The sequence below is a fragment of the Bubalus bubalis genome, chromosome 9 (genome assembly GCF_019923935.1).
Source record: "Bubalus bubalis isolate 160015118507 breed Murrah chromosome 9, NDDB_SH_1, whole genome shotgun sequence".
NCBI classification, from domain to species: domain Eukaryota; kingdom Metazoa; phylum Chordata; class Mammalia; order Artiodactyla; family Bovidae; genus Bubalus; species Bubalus bubalis.
In genome coordinates this window covers 31,044,957-31,071,791 of record NC_059165.1, presented here as the reverse complement: position 1 = coordinate 31,071,791, position 26,835 = coordinate 31,044,957, and the positions used below count along the sequence as shown (strand labels likewise).

Here is a 26,835-nt window from a genome sequence, read left to right as displayed (position 1 = left end):
AGGAACATGTAATTTAGAAAGCAGAGATTTTTTTTTTTTAGGTAAACACGAAAGATTAAAAGGAAATAGACAATGGAGCTTTTAAAGAATGCTTTCATAAGCCCTTCAGTGGATGTTATCCAGTAAGTAAGTTTCACAGTATGTTATCAATGTTAGTTTAGAGAAAGAAAGGTCAAAAAGTTAAACTTTGATATCTTTATCTTTTCACAAAGGTTATTCCTGAAGCAGCTATATGTAAAAAGAAAAACAAAAAAAAAGAATATATATTATAGCAACAACAAAAAAAATCCTTTCCTGTTTTCATTCCAAGTAATGGGTTTCACCTCATAGCTATTCTTTTCTGCACAAGGTTCACGTTATTATCCTTGGGTATTATTTTCTGATGGTATCAGGCATAGTGGGTCATTATCGAAGAGCTGGCTTATTTCTGGAAGATGTTATTAAATGTTGTGGAAGTATGGTTATTTCCATTAAAATGCCAGAAGGAAGGAAAAATACGGAAAATCTATGGGTAGTTCTGAGGAAACCAAGCTGCACCTTAGAAAATGAGACACGTTGGTATTAAAACTTTTAGATATTTTGGGGGTTAGCCTGCTCCATACAGTTACACAAAGGCTGAGACAGGAAACACAAGCTCAGAGTTGTACTGGAGCTAAACTGGAGATATAAATGAGTGAACCAAGCTGATTGGTGATAGACACAGGAGCATTAAAAGCATTCCATATTTCCCTTCATCCTGTGATAAGAATGTAATAGCACAAGTGAAAAGTTAAAAAGTAACAGATATTCAACCTCAGTGTCAAGGCATATAATTGTGAAAGGATAGACACTGACAAGCCAGATGGCTTATGAAGGGCACAGCTGTAATTCAACTCAAGCCATTAGCTCCTTCTATATTTTGAAAATCGGGGTCAAAATCCAGAGGAGGATAAGGGTTGCATATAGTTGAAGGGAAAGAAAGGAGAAATTTAGAAATCCTTTCATTCCTGGATAGGATATAGAGATATGAGATGATTTCTCAACTTCTTGGAGACACTGCGGCACTCTCAAAGAGTTCCAAGAGTTGGGATGTAATAATATATAGAAAAATGGGATATTGGCAAATTAATCTAAAGGTGTTTTGTTCAGTGATTTGAAATACAGAAACCAGTCATAAGGACAGGAGTCCTCTAAAATTAGCATAGTAGCATTGGAAATTACCAGACTGATGGGAAGTTGGTAGAGCTGATGGATCTAGAATGAAGATTAATGTCCAGGAAAGAATAGCTGTTGACAGAGACTCTCAGGAAAAATGTTGACTCTACCGTCAACATAGGACCATGAGGAAGGAGCATGTTTCAAAGGGAAGAGGCTGAGATGCTGAATTATTTTGCATGGGCAGCATTCCCAAGGACAGAAACAGAATCTAGAAGTGCACATCTGTCCTGCAAGTGCCCCTTGTCTGATCCCCTTTTGTAGGAATTGCTTCTAGTTTCAGTTTTAGATCTTTAGACCTAAAATACTGGTAGAAGCCTTCCCAGTTTAGAAACTTGAGCCCTATTCTGACTTTCCTCATTTTTCTCCTACATTCAATCCTTGGGTACATTTTGACTGCAAGTCACCTGGGACTTTGTTTCAGCTTCACAAAATCTGTAAAAGTTTGGGCTAGAGATAGTCTCTGTCCAAAAAGCAGTTGCCAGGATCTGCTTTGGTACAGCCACATGTGTAGAAACCTGTGTGGAAAACCACAGAAACTAACCAGTGGTGTGAATGAGAGCAGGAGGAACCACACTAGTCTAGTGCATTTCAGAGTGTCACATAAAGGGGACTTCCCTAGGAGTCCAGTGGATAAGACCCCATGTTTCTAACGCAAGGGGTGCAGGTCAATCCCTGGTTGGGAAAATAAGATCCCACAAGCTGTGCCGTGCAGCAAAAAATAGAAACAAAAATGCCTTAGTAACTCTATTACAGACAATGGCCCATTCTCACAGAGACTGACCAGCTCTGGCAGACTTGTGTGCAGCACCTGGCTTAGGCAAATTATTGAAAGCCATTGTGTGATACTCTTTCCTTTCATACTATAAAAGTATACACTGTGCACACAATATTTTAAAAAATACAGTAATTAGGAATCATAGTGTGATGATATGCAGAAGAGGGGGTCTAAAATGTGTTTATCATATACTGTGTCCCAAGCACTGCCCAGCCCACTTTTCTTTACCATAGTGACCCTGCTTTGGAACATGTCCCAGCAATGGGGACAACAGGAGTTACTGTTAGAGACCTAGACCATCCTAGGAAATCTGAACCATATGGTCACGTACCTGTACCTTCCTCTTTTTCTTCTAACAGAGCTTGAAAACTCCAGCAAGTGATTTGGAAGTCTGTTTGATGTTGCTCTCTAGTGAGAAGCAATGCGACTGTTCACTTACTGCAGTCGGATGGATATCTGTCTGGGAAAGAGGGTGGAGGGTGGCAGGGGTGCTGGGGGACCCCTCACCACAGGCTTTGATCTCTCTTGACTCCTCCTGGGATGGCTCACCTTTTGATGTTGGGAATCAGTTAATTACTAGCCAAAATTGGTTTGAGGGACTAGCAAACAGTCGGAAGGCTCTTTTCTCAAAGAGCCTGTACTTTGATCTGAGGAACTTTAAGGCAACTTTCCAGGGCATCTCAAGCAAATGAAAAGGGCTCAGTCTGTGGCCCCTCCCTAGCTGCAGTCCCGATTTTGATCCTCTTATTCTACTGCCGAACCATCCTTATTTAGCAGATCTCTTCTCCTTCCTGAGCCCTTGTGGTTTCATCTGTAGAAAATGATGACTTGAGGAGCAATTGTTAAGGGTCTTTCATACTGCAGAGTGCATACAGCTTGCTGATTCCCTCCTTGGATCTTAATTTGAAACCTCCATCTCTCTTTCTATCCCTAACTCTTGGTAAACACCAGCTTGAATTGCTCCTGCAACACAATCTTGATTTGTAAGACCGTATATTAAATTAATGGGCTGGCAGTCAAATTTCCTGCCCTGTCCTTTGTTGATGTGAGTTAACATCCTCCGGGTTGACCTGGGAGGCTGAGAAATGCTCTGGGGTTTGATGGGCAGGTGGTGCTAGGGAACTCGGCTCTCCTTTCTCTTCCAAACAAGGCAACACAAGCTGGCACCTTGCCTAGTCATCCAGTTCTCCTAATGAACACATCTCCCTAGTCTGAGGCCCCTGCATTGTGACCATGCCACAGGGCTGACAAAGAGATAATTTTCAGTGCTCCGGAAAAAAAGAAAAAAGCACATGCAGAAACCTTCTGAGGGTGTGTTTTGTTCTAATGTCACGGCCCATTATGGCATTTTCATTTTAATTGCATCTGAAACCCACTTAAAGAGGTGGACTTGGAAAACATAGGCAGGAGTGATCTGGATGCGCCTTCGAGGGGCCTGGTTGTTGCCTGTGCTGTCAGCATCAGACCCGAAGGCTGCTGACATGGTGTTAAGTATTCAAGCACATGTGATATAGTTGATCCTCTTGTATATAAATCCCTTGTTTTTATATAAGTGGTAGATTCATATCAAAGTATCTCAGGCAACAGAGTACTGTTCAATAGTCAAAGATAAAATATGCATTCCTATGCATGGGCACTTTCTACTTTTTCAAATGGAAATTAAGCCATATAGATAAACCACCCATACATGGAGACTCTAGAATTACTCATTTAGAAGAACGATGAATAAGTGTTTTTGTTTTGTTTTTTCTTTATTCTCATCCCCATCATGGGAGGTGGCCCATACTTCAAAGAGCTTTAGGACTTCCTGACCTTCTGTAAGTAATAATGAAAGTCCCCAAGGCCAGAGAAAAGAAACCACAGGGTCTTTTTCCATAAAATAAATTGTGTTCCCTAGTCTCAATATCTCTACCCTTCTGTGAGAAGCAGGTTTCCCAATTGAAATAATTTCCACATTGCTTTGACTCTCCCCCACTGTGGTCCCTTCCTCATTTAGCAGGCTTCGTTCTATATGCATAATTGGGAATTAATTTTCTAATTAGGTTTTTCACATTTATGAAGTTGTTTGATGGAGTGTCTGTTCTTATAACATGGCCTAAAGGCTAAAGTAGAGGTAATAATTCTTTTTTTCTGGCTTTGCCCCTAATTCAGCTAAGGTTCCTAGGAAATATGTTTAATTTTTATGAGATCCTGGTAATACATCTTTAATGCTGATCTACCTTTGAAAGGTTGTTAGGAATGTGCTAACGAAGGCTTTAAGACTCATTACAATACAGTTGGCTTTATTTGTAATAGTTGCTCAAACGAAGCCATGTCTTTTGCAACATGAAAGGTATTTAGAAAGCCAAGATCAACAACAGTTGCAGAAAGTAAAACCAGATGATGCTTGGAGACAACATAACATTGATTTGACACTTGGATGAGGAATGAGCGGTAAGGGTCTGTCATCTGAATTCTCTGTGATTTGCCACAATGCTTTCACAGGTACAGAACTTGACAGTCTGCGGCTCATGGATCAGATCATGTCAGATCCATAAAGGCAAGCAGATATAAGCAAAACCATTTAAATAGGCTATTTGCTTTCTAATCATTAGACTTAGAAATGAAAAGGAAATCTTGGTGTCACAACTTTTTCACGAAGTGGAAAAGATCATGTTGCTTATTATTATGGGTATAAATAGCATGTTTATGAGAACAAGAGGCATTAACATTGGAGAATGACAAAAGAGCATCCCCATTTCATAGGAAATCCATGTCATTCACCCGCCTTGAATTTGGGTCCAAAAAAAAATGGATATTCCTTAGGACCCTCCAAATAAGAACCACCTCTCACATAATTTCCTTTGCACATCAGTGTCTTCATTTGCATTTATGTATTTGCGTATATGTCAGTGTGAAGCAGAAACAAAGTAGAACGCTGGATATGTGATGATTTTAATGGTAAGTGATAGTCTCAGAAAAAAATATTTTTCTGACTCTGGGCCAATTTTACTCTATCATCTGGGTTGTCTTCTAGGTCCATTTATCTTCTGAACTCATGACTCTCTAAAGTTCCCATTTTACAGCTGCAGCTGTAACTCTTAAGATCTAGCTAAGTTTCTGCATAGAAAATGCCACGTGATAGAATGGGAAAGTCACTCTACCACTCAGGATGCAGGAGTCCCGGTCGCTGTGTTGACCTCTAATACTACATGTCTGTCATGATCATGGACAAGTTATCTAAGCTCTTTGTTCCAGTAAATGTCAAACAAAGTGGTCCTTTCTGTTCTTATTGCACGTAGCCTCCAACTTGTTATCTACCACATGTATTACCCAAGGATATCTTGGTCAGTCCAACTTTTGAAAAAATTATCTGGAACCTACCAGCTGTAAGGACAGCATAGCCGTTAAGAGTAGAGGATTCAGGCATTGCATTTGGGTGTCATCACTGCCTTCTCCCCAGCTACTTAATTATCTCAGTCTCAGTTCTGCAGCTGTAACTTCAACTGCAGATCGTATTTCACTAATCCTTTTCTCTTCCCCTGCTGTCTCCTCCTCCTCCTTTCAGTGTTGAATGGTAGATTTGTGTTCTGATTAATTTTGTTTTAAAGATCTAGAAAAAGAACTAGAAGGAGGACCCTGATCAACTGGCCTAGATTAACAGTTAGGAATCAAGGATCACGGAGATATCTCTTGGTCTAGCAATTGTCTGACCTTAATTTCACTCTATCTAACACCCAAAGTCTTCAGAATTTAAAGTAGAACTCACCCTCCCTTTGTTTTAACATCACTCATGGTTTCTCACTGTACTGTATTTAGAATGAAATCAAACTCTACCATATTTAATGCTAACGTTTGACTTTGGACCCCTTCTTTTCTTTCTCTTCCTTTTGACCATGTGCATCCTCTTCTACAATTTCAACCTCCTCCTCATCTTCCTTCAGGAGGAGAAGACTCTAGCCCCCAAATCTGTGTTGACTTCACACTTGCATTTCTAATGGCTAGTGGAATTTATTTCCCTTGAATGCTGGTCAGTGTGTCCAAGTTGTCATTCATTATATTCTTCCACAAACCACCAAGCAGCTGTGGTTTCTGACTTCTGTTAATGGCACCTCTGTTGCTATAGGCAACCAGACTCACCATCTCATTCCTTTTGACTTCTCACCCTCACTCTCTCCCTTTAATTGTTGACCAGATTTTCTATTTCTACCATTATTTGTACTTCCCCTTTCCTAAGGCCATTATTATTACTCAAATCAGGTCCTCAGGAATACTGAAATAGCATCTCAGGGACTGAAATAGTGAAATATCTTTCCAACAGGTCATTCAACCTCTTCCTCTTTTCTCTCTCTTTCATTCTAGGTTATAAAACTGTGAAATTAATTTATATTCTGGAAATACAGCTCTGACCATTTGGTGTCCATGCTTTCAAACATTTGTGAGCCATATAGTAAAATCTAAATTTTTTAGCCTGACTTTCAAAATCCTGTACAATATGACCCTATTTTTCTAGGCTAGTTTTCTACTTTTCATTTATTATTCTATTCATTAATCCCTTTACTTTTACAACAAATATTTATTGAGGACCAAAAATAGGGAATATCCCAAAGATACAAAAATACAAATGTGAAATTTTCAGTCTAATTTTCAGTCTTTCAGAGAAAGACTAAACACAAACACACATACCACACACACACTGTATAATGGTAACAAAGAATATGACTCAAAAAATAAAGAGGGATTTCTATATATTTAAGTAACTTAAATGTATCTTATACTTGACCACAGTTGGATAATTTAGTAATTCTGAATACTGCCTAGTATTTTCTGCCCTTTTTTCTTTGCTTATGTTCCCTCTTCTCAGAATGACCTTTTCCTTAATAGTCAATATCTGATCCATATTTAAAGGCATATTTATTGAAGCTTAATTTTATTGCCCCTCCAGTGTTACTTTCTCTGGCTCCAACCCTTCCAGGCCTTCAACCCAGCCTTTGGTCCAGCGATGGGTCATGTGACCTTAGGCTTAGCCAATTAGCTAAGCTACATTTCTCTGCTCATAGAGATTGGTTCTGAAATGGCATGTGACTTAAGCTAGGCAAAGAGCTTATCTGAGGGATTTTAAAGAAACCACTGGGAAACAGTCTTCATATATTCCTGTTGGATTTCAACTTGAGAGGATAGAAAATCTAGAGTTACCAGAGCCATCTTATCTGTTGGAGAGTGGAGTCAACCAAGAAGGAAATTGGGGGGAAAAAACTCATTCTTGCTGAGATCTTATGAGCACCCCAAACCAAACCACACCACATTCCCAGAATGGTAGTTACATAAACCAATCATTTTCCCTCTTGCTTAAAGTCAGAATTGTGTTTTCTAAAAGAAGAAAAACAAAAACAAAAACCAACCAATCTCAAATACTACTCTTTTCACTGAACATTTATTAATATACTACTCCTTTCATTGAACCCTTATTAATATTCCCAATTCAACACAGTATCTCTCTACCATCAATCATTTTGTTTCTCAATTTTGATACATATTTTATTCATCCTTATTTTAAGATCCTTTATTAACTTGTCTTGACCCCTACCAGATATGAATGGAAGAGCTCTTGATTGATCTGGCAAATGGGGCCCAAACTAAGGTGTGTTAAGAAAGGTGCCAGGGGTGCAATATTTAAGGAAGCACTCACGCTCAGGGGCTCACTCTGCACTCCTATGAAGGGAGAGAGAATGCATACCTCCTTAAATGTTGCTCCCTCACTTAACTCACCGCATTCTAGTTCTGCCTCTGCTAACAGAGTAACTACTTAATAAGCTTTAGGCAAATTCAAGAGACTTTCAAATTTTGCATGAGATTGGGAATTATCCAGCATCACATTTATTTTTCAGCATTATACTCATTTGACAAGGCTGTTCCACTTTTTTTTTTTTTTTTAACCTTTACCTCTTCATCTTGCAGTCATTTGTCAATATACAATGATTTTAGGGAGAGTCTGTTGATGACATGACTCAAAAAACCTCTGAATAATATTTGCCAGCAAGGAAGTGAAGCAATAACTCTACTAAGTGACACATTCAGAAATAACATGGAATAAGGGATAGAGGATTGAATTTTTACTCACTTACTTATATTTTCATAGCTCAGTGTCTGTTGTGGAGCCAGAATTATACAACTCATTATCTAGGTCAATCTCATGAGCCATCCTGTCAGCACAGATGTGCTACTTTTACACTAGAATTCTCGGCGGTAAAGTCAATTTCAAGCTGGCACCTATTATTAATAAAAGTGTTAAATAAATCAATTAGAGATAAAACAATGAAATCGATGAAGCCTGTGCAACAAGGACAATAAGCTGTAAACATATCTTCATTTTATAAGGAATTTTGTTGATTATTTAAAATTGTGGGAGGTCAGTAGGAGCCTCTTTGGGTTTGTGCTGGTGGTACTGGCTCATTGGTTGTAAGCAACAGAAACTGACTCCAAACAAAGGAAATGTTTCAGAAAGTAACATCAGGTCAAACAAACAAACAGGTTCCAAAGAAAACTTTTGGAACAGTCTAGAAGCAAGACAGCTCCAAGGAGCTAAATAACAAGAACATGTATCTGTAGTCTCATTGAGCACAAATAGGATAAATCTCTACCAACCATTTTCCTCACATGATTCCACTCAAGTTTTGTTTTTGCATTATTTTACTTAAGACTAGTTCCTAGGACAGTAGGTTAATTTCCTGGTTGTGATCATATGTCTACCCCACAACCAAGAGAAAGAAAAGCATTCTCCTCAAAAGTTCTACCAACACTACACACAAACAACAGATTTCTATTACTTGGGTACAGTTAGAATCAGAAAACCTTTGCTGGCCTACTTTACACATATTCTGGGCAAATTGCCAATTTGTGTTGGACATGGGCAAAATCATTTTATCGTGATACTTTACTGTAGCAGTCTTATCACATTTGTTCAGATTTCAAAAGCACAAAGTTGTGTCCATAGGCATATGGTTGAATTTTGAAGCAAAAAATAAATAAAAAGAAAAATTTGGTGTTGCTGTATTTTAATCCGGCAATTTGGCTACTCAAAGTCTACGCTGCCATCTATTAGTAAATGAATTGGACTAATCTTTTTGTTAGTTGTGTTGAAATGATTTGCCAATAGGTATGGAGAGTGAGAATATCCAAGACACAGATTTTTAAAGCCCCAATTTTATCATAGATTAGCCCTTTCCCCCCCGGAGGATGCTTAGAAATGTGTGCACAATCCAGATAAGCTGGGTACAAGGACACTATTATTAATTCCGGCATTGACCCTAGTTACTAACGTAGAACTCCAGTGATGTTGGCTGGAGCATATAGAAGACTCTTTTGTCTGGGTTTATTAGGGCTAAGTAGCCTGGAACTAATGCACTCTGAAAGTCTTGTTTTTCTGCTTTTCTGGAATTACAAACCTGATTTTACTCTCAAATTCAAGGCAAGTCCAATGCAGGTTTTGTCCTTCCTGGCGAAAAACAAAGGCAAAGTCAAAAGTGCGTAAGATTTTGTCCCAGTGTCTAGAGTTCAGCTGCCCTTAGCTACCCAAGTCAGAAGTTTGCACTGATTCACAGCTTCTCCCAAGATCGCTGCATCTAAGCCTCACTGAAAGACTATAAAGAGAGGAACCAGCACCAGCTTCATGGGCTTGTGATCTGTGCAGTTGTCCTGGACTCAAAGGAACTTCACATACTTGGCTTAGCATACTGCAGTCCCCTGTTGAGGTTGTTAATAACTCAAACAAAAGGCTTATACTTTCATTGTGCGCTAGGCCTTGCGTGTTATACAGTTGATGCTAAGAAAGACAGAAACAAAGGAAGCCAGAGTAGCTTATAAGTGGGAACACCTAGGCCACAAGTTGCCGCAGCTTTTAATCTCTTTAAATAAATGTCATCTCTTGACACTCTAGCCAGATACAAAAGGGGGGATTCAGGCAATCCATATTTAACATGCTTTCTTCTTAGGAAGGGCAGAAAAGGTAGGAGACAGGTGAAATGATGAAGAAGAATCGCCGTGTTTCCACCACTAGAAGCCAGCTCTCAGCCAGCAGCCTTTGGATCCAGACCTCAGACACGTTGATTTATCCAAGACAAATCACTTTTCTGAAACATAAAATGTTTTGATAGGTAGGGTGCGAGAGAAATGGGTGAAAGTGATCAAAAGGTACAAACTTTCAGTTATAAATAATTCCTGTAATGTAACGTACAGCATGATGAGATAGTTAATACTCATGTGCTCAGTTGTGTCCAACTCTTTGTGGCTCCATGGACTGTAGCCCACCGGGCTCCTCCATCCAGGGAATTTTCCAGGCAAGAATACTGGAATGGCTTGCTACTTCCTGCTCCAGGGGATCTTCACAACCCAGGAATCCAACACACGTCTCTTGTGTCTCCTGCATTGCTTCTAGTGCCACCTGTGGGCTCAGTCACTTCAGTTGTGTCCAGCTCTTCGCAACCCCATGGACTGTAGCCTGCCAGGCTTCTTTGTCCATGGGATTATCCAGGCAAGAATACTGGAGTGGGTTGCCATTACCTTCTCCAGGGGATCTTCCCAACACAGGGATTAAACCCATGTCTCTTGTGTCTCCTGCATTGGCAGGCAGGTTCTTAACCAACTGTGCCCCCTGGGAATCCCTTTAGTGCCACCTAGGAAGCCCAGTTAATACTATTGTATTACATATCGGAAAGTTGCTAAAAGGCTAGATCTTAAAAGTCCTCATCACAGGAGAAAAAATATATGGTGATGGTTGTTCACTAGACTTACTCTGGTGATCACTTCACCGTATACATATATATTAAATCATTACATTTTACACCTGAAATTATGTGCTGCTTGTCATTTATATCTCAAATATATTTGTGTGTGTATTTGGAAATGGTTGTTCTCCAAGGGTGAGGATTAACTCCTTGGATGAATTGGCCTTGCTGTTTTGTAAAAATATACTCTTTTAAAAATTTATTCAACCATTTGTTGTGTGAAACTTTCAGGGAAATTTGTTAGGTTCAAGAGAAAATCTAGCATTCTATCCATTATTATTGAAGGTTAACATTTGACTTAAAATATAGTTGAGTACAGAATGCTGTATCTCCTAGTAGAAAAGTATTCTGTTAAAGTCAGATATTATAACATGTTATTCATCTGTTTAAAATCTTTCAATCTGTTCTCATTGTAGAAAGTTGAATAAAAATGAAATTCCCAAGTTGAGTCCACTCATATTCAGATCTTGGTGTAAATATCACTTGGTGATGGAGGTCTTCCTTGTCTTTCCAAATCAAAGCAGGACTCTTGGATGTGCTCTCTTAGGGCATCTGCTATTTAGCATGACAGCATTTTTCAAAATTAAAAATAAATTTTATTGAGGTATAGTTGATTTACAATGCTGTATTAGTTTTAGTTATATAGCAAAGTGACTCAGTTATATTTGGGTTGGCCAAAAAGTTCATTTAGGGTTCCCAGAAGACTTTACAGAAAACCCCAAATGAACTTTTTGTCTTACTCAGTACATAGGCATGTATCTATTCTTCTTCAGATTCTTTTTCTATATAGATTATTGTAAAATATTGAGTATAGTTACCTGTGCTATACAGTAGGTCCTTGTTGTTTATCTGTTTTATATTTAGTAATGTGTATATGTTACTCCCAAATCACTAGTTTATCCCTCCACCTACCTTTCCCCTTTGGTAACCATAAGTTTGTTTATTTTGTCTATGGGTCTGTTTCTGTTTTGTAAATAAGTTCATTTGTATCATTTTTTATATTCCACATGTAAGTGATATCATATGGTATTTGTCTTTGTCTGACTTACTTGACTTATTATGATAATCTCTAATTTCATCCATGTTGCTGCAAATATCATTATTTTGTTCTTTTTTGTGGTTGAGTACTATTCATTATCTATAGCTGAGAGTATACCTCATTTTCTTTACCCATTTATCTGTCCATGGACATTTAGGTTGCTTCCAGCTCTTGGCTATCTTGGCACTGAACATCAGGTTGCGTTATCTTTTTGAATTATGACTTCTCTGGATATATGCTAAAGAGTGGGATTGCAGGATCATATGATAGCTCTTTTTTTAGTTTTTTTAAGGAACCTCCACACTGTTCTCCATAGTGGCTACACCAATTTACATTCCTACCAAGAGTGTGGGAATGTTCCCTTTGCTCCACACCCTGTGCAGTATTTGTCATTTGTACTTCTTAAAATATTTTTAATTGGAGGATAATTGATTTGCAATGTTGTGCTGGTTTCTGCTGTACAACAACGTGAGTCAGCCATAAGTATACGTATGTTCCCCCCATCCTGAGCCTCCCTCCCTCCCCCACCCCATCCCGCCCCTCTAGGTGGTTACAGAGCACCTGGTTGAGCTCCCTTTAATCTTGGCCATTCTGATTTGTGTGAGGTGATGTTGCAGATTTTGTATACTTCATTATTTGATGTTTCTCTTCCATATTAAGCCTTCCCTGGTGGCTCAGATGGCAAAGTGTCTGCCTACAATGCAGGAGACCCGGGTTTGATCCTTGGGTTGGGAAGATCCTCTGGAGAAGGAAATGGCAACCCACTCCAGTATTCTTGCTTGGAAAATCCCATGGATGGAGGAGCGTGGTAGGCTATAGTCTATGGGGTCACAGAGAGTTGGACATGACTGAGCAACTTCACTTTCACTTCTTCACTTTCTTTCTTCCATATTAAGCTGTACACTTCTTAAGGAAAAGAGCCAAACTTCACTTATTCTCCAGTCTATGACAAGCACTGCACATGGTTCCTAAGGACATAGTACATGTCCCTTAAATATACACTGACTTTTTTTAAAAATGCATGGACGTTCATACCCTATATTTAAAATGGCATCATGTACAGAGGCTCTGAGATGTGAACAAACATGGCATCTTCAAGGACCAGAAAGAACGACCAGAATCCCTGGGATGCAGAGCGCTAAGGCTTAGGGAGAAGAGGAAAGAAGTGAAGTTTATGAGGGACCCAGGAACCATGTAAAGCAAAGGCCTTGAGGGATAGAGTTAAGAAGTTAAAGGTGATAGGAAACCATTGCAGAGGTTTAAGTTGCTGAGGTCTATACTGAAGATGGCATCTGTATTACAACACCATAGTGTTTTGGAACTTAAGTCTGAAGCATAAAACTTAATTCAATATCATTTAGAGGAGAGGTGAGCAAACATTTCTATAAAGAGCTGGAGAGTAAATAAGCTTCTCAAACCACGCAGTCTCTGTCACAACTGCTCAACAATCTCATGACTGTGTGAAAGTAGCCACAGACATAGATTTAAAAGAAATATAGGTATTGCTGTGTTCCACAAAATCTTTATGTAGAAAATTAAGCAGAAGGTCAGATTTGGCCCATTGGGCTTAGTGGACCAGTCCCTGGTCTGGCAGAACCTGGGAGCATGTGCATCTGTGTCATAAGGGATGCCTGCTGGAAAGACGGATTCTTGTGTCTTCCTTCAAACACATTGAACCTAAATCTTTAGGTTTGAAATCTGAGAGTCTAACAAGTTGTCCTAGACAATTCAGTGTATGAGTAAGTTAAGAACCACTGGTCTAGTGGTTCTCTGGGTCCAGGCTCTTCCCCTGGGGACATTTCTAGAGTACTAAAAAATGTAACCAATTGATCTAGGGTAGCAAGGGCACCCCACTCCAGTACTCTTGCCTGGAGAATCCCAGGGATAGAGGAGCCTAGTGGGCTGCTGTCTATGGGGTCGCACAGAGTCAGAGACGACAGACGCGACTTAGCAGCAACAGCAGCAGCACATGCATGAGGGTGGTTTTTCACCGTGAAAGGACTGTTTGGGATGCTCTGTATTCAGTTCAGGGCACAAGGCAGGTTGCAGGAACTGGCCAATAAATCAGAGTGGAGCGTTTCAGGAGACTGTCAGGCAGGGCATATGGTTAGTAGCAAGGCAGAAAGCTCTGCTTAGATAAGGCTGCGGAGATCAGCCCTTCCTTTGAGTTCCCCAGTTTTAATTATTGATGCTAAAAATATTTTTCCCTTAATTGTTTTGTGAAAATAAGTTAAATAAAGAATAAAGCTGTTCCATACATGCCCAGGCAAACATTGCACTCTTTTCACATAAACACTGGGATGATTCCGCAGAGTGTTCCTTTTCAAATGTGGTTGCAAAATAACACCCACGGAATGTATTTCCAACCACAAAATACTGTGACAGTAAGCAGACAGCACAAGAGAGCCTGTTATGCTTTATAGATTGCAATGATTATATTGTGGGAGCAGTTGATGCATTTGCTGGTGTTCATTCTATTTCACATTTGCATTTAAATTCCTGGGGAACAAAGATAAGATAAAGAGGGAAACAAATGATGCTTATTTGTTGTTGTATTGAACTCCTATTATAAGTGTTTCTTTAAAAGTGGGTGAAGCTTGGCAAGGAAGCATTCCACGTGTTCTTTACAAAACATCAGATACACATTCAATCATCAACTAGAAATATGCAGAAGAACATGTCCCTAGGGCTTTAATAAAATCATAAATCAATAAGGAATAACCCAAAGTGTGGTTGCATACAAGGAGCAAATGAAATCCTCAATATTCTCTTTGACACATTTATCCACATTTTATTGATACATAAGAAATGTAGAACTGCATTTGAGTTTTGAAAACAGTATCCTTTTTATTTCAGGCGTATTTTTAAAGCATGGCTTGATATTCATGTTTCTTCTTTCAAATAACCTATACATCCGCAGTGTAATCCTTTGATGAATTTATGCAGATCAGTTCTACATCCAGGGTAATACTTTCTGCTCCTCTAAGCTCTCTATTTTGTTGGGATCCAAGGAAAAAGTCTCATAGAGTTCAATTGCACATTCCAGGAAATCCATGTTGAATTCTTCTATCCGTGCAAGAAAAACACCTGCCTCCCCAAATGATGTGTTTGCCATCATGAACTCTTTTCTGGATGTTGGCAGTGAGAGTCTGAAAGCATTCCTCAAAAGTGGGGTCTGAAGAATACTCTTAATAAGAAACATTCCACAAAAATTAAATTTGGTTGTCAAATTTAGCATTATGACTAAGAACCACTGCTTCACTTAGCTTCTTTCTGGAATATTTAAATTCATACTGGCATGTTCAAGGCTCTGAGAAGTCCAGCAGGAAAGATATGTATGAAAACTTTTTTTTTTTTAAATTTAAGAGCTGGCATTGGAACGTATACTCCTGGGAACACACATACCAAAAACCCTGATCTAAGTGTTAATTGGTAACTAGCAGTGAATATGGATTTCCCTGGTGGCTCAGATAGTAAAGTATCTGCCTGCAATGCAGGAGACGTGGGTTCCATCCCTGGGTCAGGAAGATCCACTGGAGAAGGGAAGGGTTACTCACTCCAGTATCCTTTCTCCTCTCGCCAGAGGAGCCTGGCGGGCTACAGTCCAAGGGGTCGCAAAGAGTCAGACACGACTGAGTGACTACCATACTTCACAGAGGTAAATATATGCTCCTGCTTTTTGAATATTATACTTTTATGTCCTCTAATGCATATTTTAATATATGCTTTAGGCATATTCATTTATTTGTCATTCATTCAGCAAATATTTGAGGAGATTTTCTGTGCCAGGAACTGTTGGGTGCTGGGGATACATCAGTTCAAAAGCATATTTTAATTTTGTTTTCAAAATATACTAGTCACTAATATAAATAACATGTTATATTAAAAATCAAAGTATTGCAACACATCAAATAAATACTGCTTCAGAATCTTAAATCAAGTGGTCAGGAAAAGTGCAAAATAATAGGTATTTTTTCCTTACATGTCATTAGGGTAACTTGAAGTGAGCAGGTACCTTATTTATTATTGTGACTCTCTCTCTGGAATGCTGACAATGATGCATTTGAATAACTCACAGTTATGAGATTTAGAATCAGAAGCAAAGAAATTCAGAAGCATTAATTTCAGCCTCTTGCTTTAGCTGAATTTCATGATCTAAATCAGTCCCTTCAAATGTTTTGAAAATCAGATCATAAACAAAATTTTATAAGCTGCCTCCTTTAGAATGTGAATTTAGAATGGCACAAACCTGGCCCATTTTTTTCAAATGTTAGGCAAGTTGGGTTATAAAATCTATTTTTGGAAATGGTAAACACTTTTTTAAAATTCATAGCAGCTTCAAGCCGTAGATTTAAATAATAGCACACAGGAAAAAAAGTAATTCTGATTCTCATTCTTATGTAGCTTATGTCCCTTCAGCCATGTCAGTAGAGCTGAAAGGGGTTGCCAAGTTAATTTGGTCAAGTGGTTTGCACAAACCATACATCTTATTAAGTATGACTCTTATTTGCTAGTTAGAAGACCCAGTTCAAACTGGCTTAAGTAAATAAGAACAACAATAATGAAATGAATAAGACCAAAAATTGGTTTAGGAGATAACTCACATCACCTCACGGTGCAGGGGCATCATTTGCTCAGGCCTGTCTAGATTCAGATATAAAAGATGTCACTGGGGTGTGTGTCTCTCTTGTCTTCAGGTTTGGAAAGGCTCTCAGACAAGACCCTCCACCTGCTGGTTCCCAGCAGCATCAGACTTACAAAATTCCTCCAACTGGAAAACCCAACACAAAGAGCAATATTTTTCTTAATGATTCTCAGAACTGACTCTCATTAGGCTGTCCTGACTCAGATGCTTGTACTGCAACCAATCAGAGTGATCAAAAGAACAGAGTGACCTGCTTGGCCAGGCCTGGAAGATGCTTTTATTCCCATAGTTGGCACAGACCAATAGTGAATGATACAGTGTGGGTTAGATGTGGTTCTTCCCGAAGGTAATTGAGGTGCAGCTGCCCAGTGAAGGAGGAATTGAGGCAGGGCAGGCAAAAGCAGTCTGTCCATTATGTTCCTTTCAAATGAGCATGAACATAGACACATGAGGCATGAAATAAATAAAAAGAGGACGTTTCTCATTAGATGGTCCAGGGGGAGAGGAGGAAGGATCCAGAGACCTGATGATTCAGACACTCCTCTCAACTCTGAGGGAAGCTGTCCATCTGTCCTGATTTTTCTGAGATGATCCTGATTTGTGTCTGTTGTCCAGGGTAATTACTAATGGCACCCCTTTTACTCTCAAAAGTGTTCTGGTTTGCTTATTAAAATTTGAGGTTGCCAGATCTTGGGGAATCTCTAAAATCTATTATTGTTGATCAGACACAATTGCAAAACTCTTAATGTACACCATGGCATTCATCTTAATAAATGCTTCCGAGTTTCACCTGAATAATATGAAGATCTTGGAACATTTTCTTTCTAATCATCCTCTCCCATTTTACTTCTTTCCTATACAAAATTAGACCTTATTGTTATCATTCATACAAGTAATGTGTAGAGTTACCCACCTTAATAAATTCTTTTTTTTTTATTTTATTTTTAAACTTTACATAATTGTATTAGTTTTGCCAAATATCAGAATGAATCCACCACAGGTATACATGTGTTCCCCACCCTGAACCCTCCTCCCTCCTCCCTCCCCATACCATCCCTCTGGGTCTTCCCAGTGCACCAGCCCCAAGCATCCAGTATCGTGCATCGAACCTGGACTGGCAACTCGTTTCATACATGATATTTTACATGTTTTAATGCCATTCTCCCAAATCTTCCCACCCTCTCCCTCTCCCACAGAGTCCATAAGACTGTTCTATACATCAGTGTCTCTTTTGCTGTCTCGTACACAGGGTTATTGTTACCCTCTTTCTAAATTCCATATATATGCGTTAGTATACTGTATTGGTGTTTTTCTTTCTGGCTTACTTTACTCTGTATAATAGGCTCCAGTTTCATCCACCTCACTAGAACTGATTCAAATGTATTCTTTTTAATGGCTGCATAATACTCTATTGTGTATATGTACCAGAGCTTTCTTATCCATTCATCTGCTGATGGACATCTAGGTTGCTTCCATGTCCTGGCTATTATAAACAGTGCTGCGATGAACATTGGGGTACACGTGTCTCTTTCCCTTCTGGTTTCCTCAGTGTGTATGCCCAGCAGTAGGATTGCTGGATCATAAGGCGGTTCTATTTCCAGTTTTTTAAGGAATCTCCACACTGTTCTCCATAGTGGCTGTACTAGTTTGCATTCCCACCAACAGTGTAAGAGGGTTCCCTTTTCTCCACACCCTCTCCAGCATTTATTACTTGTAGACTTTTGGATCGCAGCCATTCTGACTGGTGCAAAATGGTACCTCATAGTGGTTTTGACTTGCATTTCTCTGATAATGAGTGCTGTTGAGCATCTTTTCATGTGTTTGTTAGCCATCTGTATGTCTTCTTTGGAGAAATGTCTATTTAGTTCTTTGGCCCATTTTTTGATTGGGTCATTTATTTTTCTGGAGTTGCGTTTATCACTGCTTCATTTTTGTTGCTTTTTTAAAAGTTATCCACTAGGTTTTTTTTTTTGGTTGCTTGTTTTTTTTGCAATGAATGGATAAAGATGTGGTACATATATACATATTCACGATGGAATATTACTCAGCCATAAAAAGGAATGAAATTGGGTCATTTGCTGAGATGTGGATGGACCTGGAGTTTGTCATACAGAGTGAATTCAGAAAGAGAAAAGCATCATATATTAATGCATGTATGTGGAATCTAGAAAAATGGTACAGATGAACCTACTTACAAGGCAGGAGTAGAGACGGAAGGTGCAGAGAACAGACCTTTGGGCATGGGGACTGGGATGAATTAGGAGATTTGGGTTGACATGTATATATACTACCATGTATAAAGTAGACAGCTAGTGGAACCTACTGTATAGCTCAAGAGCTTAGCTCCGTGCTCTGTGATGACGCACAGGGGTGGTGTGAGGGGCTGGGAGGGAAGCTCGAGAGGGAGGGGATATATGCATACTTATAGCTGACTCACTACATTATGGAGAAGGCAGTGGCACCCCGCTCTAGTCCTCTTGCCTGGAAAATCCCATGGACAGAGGAGCCTGGTAGGCTGTAGTGCATGGGGTCGCGAAGAGTCGGACACGACTGAGCAACTTCACTTTCACTTTTCACTTTCCTGCACTGGAGAAGGAAATGGCAACCCACTCCAGTGTTCTTCTTGCCTGGAGAACCCCAGGGATGGGGGAGCCTGGTGAGCTGCCGTCTGTGGGGTCACACAGAGTTGGACACGACTGAAGCGACGCAGCAGCAGCAGCAGCACTACATTATGCAGCAGAAACTACCATTGTTTCTTGATCCTCAGTCTTTCTCCTGAGATAAATTTTTGTCTTCCTCAACTAATGCTTTGGAACCTTTCTACTCAAAGCATGGCCTCCTGACCAGCATCATCAACATCATCTGGGAGCTTATTAGAAATGCCGAGTTTGGGGCCCACTCAATTAGATTCTGTAGTTTAACATAATACCTGAATAATCTGTATATGCATTAAAGTTGAAGAAGCCCTACTTTAGGACAGAGATTGGACTGGCTGCCCATTAGAATCTCCTAGATGGCCTAAAAACCCAAGTATTAATGTGTGTGCGTGTGTGTGTGTAATATATGTATATTTAGAGATAGACATATAGGTGCCAGACCCTTCCCCAACCAACTAAATTGGAATCTCTGGGCATGGGGCCAGAAGTTACCCTAGAAATTCCTTTGTTGCTGTTGTTCAGTCGCTAAGTCACGTCCAACTCTTTGCGACCCCATGGACTACAGCGTGCCAGGCTTCCCTGTCCACCACCATGTCCCAGAGTCTGCCCAAGTTCATGTCCATTGAGAAACTGATGCCATCAAAGCATCTCATCCTTTGCCACCCTCATACCCTTTTGCCTTCAATCTTTCCCAGCATCAGGATCTTTCCAATGAGTCGACTCTTTGCATCAGGTAGCCAAAGTATTGAAGCTTCAGCATTAGTCCTTCCAATGAATATTCAAAAAGTTTCTTAATTTAGGGTCTTTTGCTTATTCACTCAGTCATGTCCTATTCTTTGTGACTCCATGGACTGTAACCCACCAGGCTCCTCAGTTCATGGGGATTCTCCAAGCAAGAATACTGGAGTGGATTGCCATGCCCTTCTCCAGGGGATCTTCCCAACCCAGGGATCAAACCCAGGTCTCCTGCATTGAAGGTAGATTTTTTACTGTCTGAGCCACCAGAGAAGCCCCTAATTTAGGATCAGTTGGTAACAAACTCTCATTTTCTGTTTGTCTGAAAAATATCTATTAATACTGCTTATATTGAATAATAGTTCAGTCAGTTACACAATGCTAGGTTGACATTTATTATCCTTCAGTGACTTAAAGATTTAAAAGATTTTCATTCTTTTCTGGCTTTAATTGTTGTTGCTGAAAAATTTGTTGAGAATAACATTTTTCTTTTGTAGACAACCTGAGTTTCTAATCTCTCATAGTCATCAAAATCTTCTCATTTTTGATATTGTGCAATTTTATGGCATTGTGGCTAGGTAGGTGTATATTTCTTTCTGAGGATTCAACCTTTTCATCACTTTGGAAAAATTCTTAGCCATATTATTATCCCTCATTCTGTTCATTCCTTTTATTTTCAGGAAAGAAAGACTGCAAAACATTTTCCTTTTATCTTCCTATTTCCTATTCTCTCAAATTTTAGTCTTCTTGTCTCTGTCTTCAACATTCTGAATAAATTTTTTGTATGTTCCAATCTAATATGTGACTAATATACATTGGGTTTTTATTTAGATGCTTTTAATTTTTTGGTGTTTGAATTTCTATTTAGAATATTTTATTCCTAGGAGTTTTAATTTTGGGCCCCACTCAGTGGCACATGGAATCCTTAGTTCCCTGACCACGAATCAAACCTGTGCCCCCTGCATTGGCTGCACAGAGTCTTAACCACTAGACCACCAGGGAAGTCCCCAAGAGTTCTTTTTATAACCTGACCAGTTTTTCTTCCATTGTCTTTCCCTTTGCTCATTATTGCAGTTCTTTAAAAAATATTTAAACATAGTAATGTTACAATTTGAATCTCATAATTCCAATGTCTAAAGGTTTTTTTTCCCCTGTGGTTTCTGCTGATGACTGCTCATGAACACCTGTTTCCTTGTTTACTTTACAGTTTTGGAGAGTGAGCTTATGTTCTCTGGAATTTATCTGTGTATATTTTGTGGGGCCTGACTTGAAGCTGTATCCCATCCTTGTAGAGACATTCCATCTTTGCAGAGAAATATGTGTTGGCTTGTGCCATGCTCTATAAAATACAACTAAGTCAAGCCCACTTTGATTTCTTGTCTTGGGGTTTCCTGATATATGCTGGTAATGTAAATGTTGAATCCCAAATTTGCCTAAGGGCAGGCCTGTGGTGATAAATTTTTCGGAAGGCACGTTTTTCCATCTAGAATTCAGGATTAGATAAACAGATTCCCTGGTCTGTCTCTGCTGACTGGTGAATTTTTTTTTTTTTTGTCCCATCCTTTCTTTGAGGAGAAGCACCCCAGCTTCAAGTCATTCACACTGTTAATGAGTAAAGTGAGGATCAGAGTTTGCTCAGGGTCACCCAGCACCTGGGAGGCAGAGATGAAAAAAGGACCCAGATCTTCTCATAGACCAATCATTTTCTCTCCAACAAAACAAGCTGCAAAAATAGCAATGCCTTCTTCTAATAAGAACTCTTCACCTTTGCCTCCAGTTGGACAAGGAACAGCAAGATTCAGTTATTCCTCACAGTTAAGCTTGATGAATTGTAGAAATAGGTTACTTAGATATATTTTAAGAATCAGAAGAACATAAAAAAGTCACATGGGATAAGAATTATAGTCCACACTATTCAGTATTTTGTCTTTTATAGTAGCACCAAGGGACATTGGTGTGACATGATGAGAGTTGCCCTTCTTGATATTGTCCTCAAAGGGGGCATCCCTAACTGGGGAAGATCTATCATCCAGGAATTTCTCTAAACCCTTCTTGAACTCTCATTATAGTTTTGGTTTGTACAACCTTAAGGCATGTCTTTATATGGAATTGATCTTATACTAATCAGGACACAGGATAAATAACCCTGAGGTCCTTTTAAAATATGATTTTAAGTATCACAAATCTTGTTGTATAAGTAGACTATGCAAGTGGAAGGCACATTGAGGAGTGATGTGAAACAGACACCGAGGTGAACGGGCTGTGTTAAAATACAGGCTCTATCCATGTGACCTTGGGCAAAATCTTTCACTCTTCTGAGCTTCTGCTTCCTTCGTGGAAAATGGACAATGATTTTAGGATTATCATAGGTCATTGTGAAAAAGGAATACGATAATGCATGTAAAATTACATAGTACAAGACTCATAGTAAGCAGTGATATGGAACTATTCTTAGTATGACCATTATTAATATTTTTATTATTGTTAGTGGATGAGTCTTCATCATGGTTACCGATATCACACACAAATGTGCATATGACCCCATTTCATTTATGTTAAAACATTTGGATGATGAAGGGCAGAGTAGGATACGAGCAAGAAAAAGTTAATACCTATACTTTCAAATGATTTTGATTTTATGGTTACCAGTGTGTACCAAATAAGTAACCAAACTTTCAGAATAGAGTAGTTAACATATCTTTGCATATGCAGTTGTGGGTCCTTCATTTTGAAAAAGAGAAACTAGCAAAGTAAAAAAGGTCACTTGTGGTTCCATTCTGGATTATACCCTTATATAAATTGACTCTGATATTTGGTTATCAGGTGCCCTCAATTATCTTATTTTATTTTTGCCAAAAAAAGAAAAAAAGCATGTAATAGCTCTAATGTTAATAAAATTGAATAGTTTTCCCTGGAAAGTGGCCTCTCCAATTTTTTCTTAAATGTCTCAGTCTGCCCCGACATTTACTTTGCACTAGTAATAACACTCAATTTTCATTGACATTATCTTCCCAATACAATCAGATCAAAAATCGCCAACATCATTCTCATTCCTCTCCTGCAAGGAGATAATACAGGACAGGGTCTGGCTGATAACTTCCGCTTCAGTAACCTCTGATTCCACTACTTGAAATGCTCTGAGTGGTTTTCCCTCAGACCAGAGTCAGAGGTATTCGTGTAAAACAGGTGGTTCCCATCAGCAGAGATGCACAACGTGTCGTTTGCCTTTAATTGGACTTCCTTCCTGCTGGGTGCAGAGACTCTGTGAATTAGTAGGTCCCTAAGTGTGACTTGTATGAACTGGAGCCTGTACCCACAGGGACCTTCCCAGGCACATGTTTATCCTTTGCCCCAAGGGCTTGTACTCAAATCTGTAGGTTGGAAGGAATTGCAGTAAAATTTCTAAGAAGTGGTTGTGAGCATTTAGGATGTTCTATCTCAGTTCACAGAAGTGTTGATCATGTTTTGTGACACTTTCAACTCCAAACTAAATCTACTCAGGCTTGCTCACAAAAATCAGGGATTGTTCTTCAAATCCTTATCATATAAGTGACTTTCAGCAGGTAACTTAAATTCTCTAAGCCTCACTTGCCTCATTGTAAAATGGGAACAAATATTAATATTTTTTAAGAATTATTTGAGAATTCAATAAGATAGTTCAAGTATAGTACTTCAAAGGCCTGGCATACTTCATATATACATATATATACTCATAGGGTTTCCCTGGTGTCTAAGACAGTAAAGAATCCACCTGCAGTACAGGAGCCCTGGGTTCAATCCCTGGATCAGGAAGAATCCCTGGAGAAAGAAATGGCAATCCACTCCAGTATTATTTCCTGGAGAATTCCATGTGCAGAGGAGTCTGGTGGGCTACAGTCCATGGGGTTGCAAAGAATGGTACACGACTGAGCAACACTTTGACTTTTCATATATACTCATAATATTTAATGTTAATGCTAATATTGGCCTACACTAGTTTTTGTTTTTTGGGTTTTTTTCCCCACAAATAAAGATCTCCATTCCTCAATTTGTATCTGGAAATCAAAGTGGGCAAATAAAGACATTCTTTAAATGTTGTCCAAATTCTCCTTGTACTTGATATGCCCAGATGTTCGAGGAAAAACAAACTACCTTGGATTATTCGGATAATTTCTCAATTTGGGGTAGGACATTTTTCATATGCTAAGTTTTCCTGTGTACATGTAGGGTAACCAACCATCTAGGTTTGCCTGAGACTGAAGGAGTTTCTGGGATGCGGCATTTTCAGTGTGAAAACCATGACAGTCCCGAGCAAACTGGAGGAGTTTGTGACCTTATACATTATAGCTTCTGGAGGGCACTGCAAGGCACTTAAATCTAATGAGATTTTAAGCAACACATAGGTCTTTTGTAAATTTTAAAAATCCTTTAGTGAAGAAAGTGCTGAGGGAAAGGAAGGGGGAGGAGGGATCCTCCTTAGAGCTGTTTTCAGCTTCAAAAACAACTCAATGCCAAACTAAAACTGGATTAAAATAAAAGGCCTTCTTTGAGTCTGGAGGTGGATAGTTCTGGATTGGTTTAGTAGTTCAACAGTGTCTTTGAGCAGGGATTCCCAACCTCTGGAACCACGGACTGGTACTGGTCCATGGCCTGTTAGGAAGCAGGCCATACAGCAGGATGTGAGCAACGGGGGAGAAAGTGAAGCTTCATCTGTATTTATAGCTGCTTTGCATCACTCGCATTACTGCCAGAGCTCCACCTCCTGTCAGATCAGCAGTGACATTAGATAATCTCATAGAAGTGTGAACCCTACTGTGAACTGTGTTTGTGAAGGATCTAGGTTGAATGCTCCTTGTGAAAATCACCCTGAAACCATCCCCCACTGCCACTCATCCATGGAAAAATTGTCTTTCATGAAACTGGTTCCTGGTGCCAAAAAGGTTGGGGAGCGCTGTCTTTGACAACTGGAGAACCTTTGTATTGGCTTTGGCCATGTTTGCCCTTAGATTCCCTTTGGACTTCATCCTCAAGCATCTCACTCTCTTTACTGCATGTAAACCCAGAAGGGCAAATAGCAGATCTCTCTTTTATCATCAGGGAGTAAAACTCACTTTCTGAATCTGGCCCACGCTATTTCCTTTTATGTTCCCAATAGCTGGGTCAACTGCCTGCCCATTACTCAGTCAAGCAAGTGCTTGGAATCACTAGACGATCAGACGAAGCAGAGTTTATCCCCTGGGTTGGGGAAGGGACCAACCTTTGCTAAGCGCTGTGTGTGTGTGTGTGTGCATGCTCAGTTGTGTCTGACTCTTTGCAGTCCCACAAACCGTAGTCCACCAGGCTCCTCTGTCCATGGAATTTTTCCAGGCCACAATACTGGTACAGCTTTTAGCATGAACAAAAGTAGGATTTGGTTACAAGAGAAGAAGGGAGATAGAAAGAACTAATGGCTAAGGTGCAGGCAAACAGCAGAACCTACCATGGGCGGGGAAGAAGGGGAAGCCTGTCTGTCTAGAATCTATTTGTGTTCTTTAGTCAGTCATTTGTCACATAAATGTGAGTACTTCTTGCTGTTAATTTCCCAAGACATAATGGAAATATGGCAGATGGATCACCATCTATTGGTTGGGGTAGATTGTAAGGCCCAGGGAAACCATATGAAACTTCTCCCTACCTCAGTTTCTCTGATACTTAAGATTAGGCCAGCAGCCTTCTAAACTGGAAGAGTCTAACCAAAGAAAACAGTAAGGAACTCTCCATTCTGAAGTTTATTTCTTGCCTGCAAATCAAATAAGATATTGATCTTTCATCTCAAGAGAAAGTCTTTCACTGGAACTTGGATGCCACAATTCTCATAACAAAGTCACCAGCAAAGAAAATGTGATCTGATTTTCTCACCTTTGAAAATCTTTCTCAACTCCCTGAGTGACTCTCTTGATGTGAACTGAATGTTTATACTCTTCCTTCCTTCCTGAGACTGCTTTGTTTATTTAGGGATGAGGGTTCAAGGTCACTGAAGTAGATCTTCCTCAGCTCTACCAAGACCCAAGAGCTCTTGTGTAAGTGACCAAACCCCTTGTATATCAGAGACTGGCCTAGTGCAATCAAGGTGTGTTACCTCATTTATACCTCTTACATGTCTTTTATGAGGATATCATAAGGTTTCATTAACTAATGAGTATGATATTTCATACACTTTTTTAGACATGTTCTATGAATGTAAGTGCTATTACTCCTTGGGTCATTCCCTGTTTGCATTAATATGACTTTTAGCATCATCCATGTACTTGAATATGCGGTCCCTCACACATTTACTGGCTCCTTAGGAACAAAAGATGACAGTGTAGAGTGAGGTTTAATTTTCTTTTCTGCTGTTAGATGATTCTTAAAACCTTTCTGAGAGACCATGAGTGAGAATAATCTGGAAAATAATGACTTCTGATAGTAAAGACCTAATCTATAAAATATTTGATTAGCAGTTAAAGAATAAATCAGCAGTCACATGGCCCTGCCTTTTAACTGAGCATACATTTAACATGGCTTCCTAGGGGCTTAGTGTAAAGAATCCAGCCTGCCAATGCAGGAAATGCAGAAGACGTGGCTTCCATCCCTGGGTTGGGAAGATGCTCAGGAGGAGAAAATGGCAACCCACTCCAGTATTCCTGCCTGGAAATCCTGTGGACAGAGGAGCCTGGTGGGCTACAATCTACAGGGTCACAAAGAGTTGGACACGACCGAGCGACCGAGCCATATTTAACATAGCCAGAGGCTATTTCTTCCATTTGGGATTTCCAAACAATTTAAGGAAAAAATAGTCAAAGTATATCCAGAAATATATAGGAAATCCAGTATAATTTTGGTGAGGTTTTACCTTCCATGGCTCTGTTTTCATATATACTAGGGCGTGTGGCTCTATGGGGCTTCCCTGGTGAATCAGTGGTGAAAAATTCACCTGTCAATGCAGGAGATTCGGGTTAGATCCCTGAGTCAGAAAGATCCCGTGGAGAAGAAAATGGCAACCCACTCCAGTATTCTTGCCTGGAGAA

General features: G+C 39.5%; 1 protein-coding gene and 1 long non-coding RNA gene across 2 annotated transcripts in view; both read left to right on the top strand.

The window, feature by feature from the left end:
* Positions 1 to 26,835, top strand: part of TENM2 (teneurin transmembrane protein 2) — a 1,791,425-nt gene that overhangs the window by 1,107,549 nt on the left and 657,041 nt on the right. The gene's annotated exons all lie outside the window — the stretch shown is intronic.
* Positions 15,371 to 17,209, top strand: LOC123335007. Its single transcript, XR_006553220.2, has 2 exons — positions 15,371 to 15,431; positions 16,471 to 17,209. It is a non-coding gene; the product is annotated as an uncharacterized LOC123335007 (long non-coding RNA).